Source organism: Belonocnema kinseyi, chromosome 4 (genome assembly GCF_010883055.1).
Source record: "Belonocnema kinseyi isolate 2016_QV_RU_SX_M_011 chromosome 4, B_treatae_v1, whole genome shotgun sequence".
NCBI lineage: Eukaryota > Metazoa > Arthropoda > Insecta > Hymenoptera > Cynipidae > Belonocnema > Belonocnema kinseyi.
The window spans coordinates 125480729-125481771 of record NC_046660.1 but is presented as its reverse complement, the minus strand read 5'-3'; positions in this window follow the sequence as shown (position 1 = coordinate 125481771).

The window sequence follows — 1043 nt, the reverse complement described above, 5'->3', positions numbered from 1 at the left end:
TGATCTAAATGCTAAACACTTAGCCTGGAATAGCAGAACAACTAACAAAATCGGTAAACAACTATTTGAATTTATAAATCATAAGAATCTTTCAATCTCAGCGCCAGACTCGCATAATTTTTTCCCTCACAACACCAAACATAAATCTGACCTTATTGACTTTGCAATTTCCAAAAGTAAATTTTACAACCACGAAATTTTCACTATAGATGAGCTTGACTCAGATCATCGTCCTGTCCTTCTAAGTCTTTTAACCAATTGTGAAAAAGCCCCTGTCGCACCTCGCTATAATTTTGCAAAAGCAAATTGGCAAGCATTCAACATGGCCCTAGAAACACATGTTAACTTTGAACCTTCAATTACAAACACTTCCCACATTCACGATGCCATAACCAATCTCACCTCGAGCATAAAAACTGCCATTCACAGCTCAGTTTCTCAAACTACCATTAGCAAATACGATCCACCTCTCAGCCCTGAGATTGAAGACCTTATCCACACTCGCAATAAACTCTGCCGTACACACCAAAAAACTAAAAGCTGTATCCTTAAAAATATCATTAACCACCTTCGGAAAAGTATAGCAATCAAAGTTCAAGAGCACAGATGCCAAAATTGGAATAAAGAAGTCGGTAAACTTCAAATTAAAGATAACTCTATTTATCGTATGACTAAAGCCCTAACGAAGCCGCGATCTAATATTCCTCCTCTCAAAAAACCAGATCAAACGTTTGCGCTCTCTTCTACCGATAAAGCAAATCTCCTAGCGGTAAATTATGAAAGTAATTTCGCTCCACATAACGAACCGTCCGACTCTCAGCACATTGCGGAATGTGAACAAATTGTCTCCGATTTTCTTAGAATCCCAAGCACTGATAATTTCAAAAAAATAACCCACAAGGATATAAAGAAACAAATTAAGACTACTAAAAATAACAAAACTCCCGGTCCTGATTCACTTTCAAACTTTGTCCTCAAGAAACTTCCGATTTCTTGTCTCACCCTTCTCGCTAATATCTTCAATGCCTGCATCCAACTAAGTT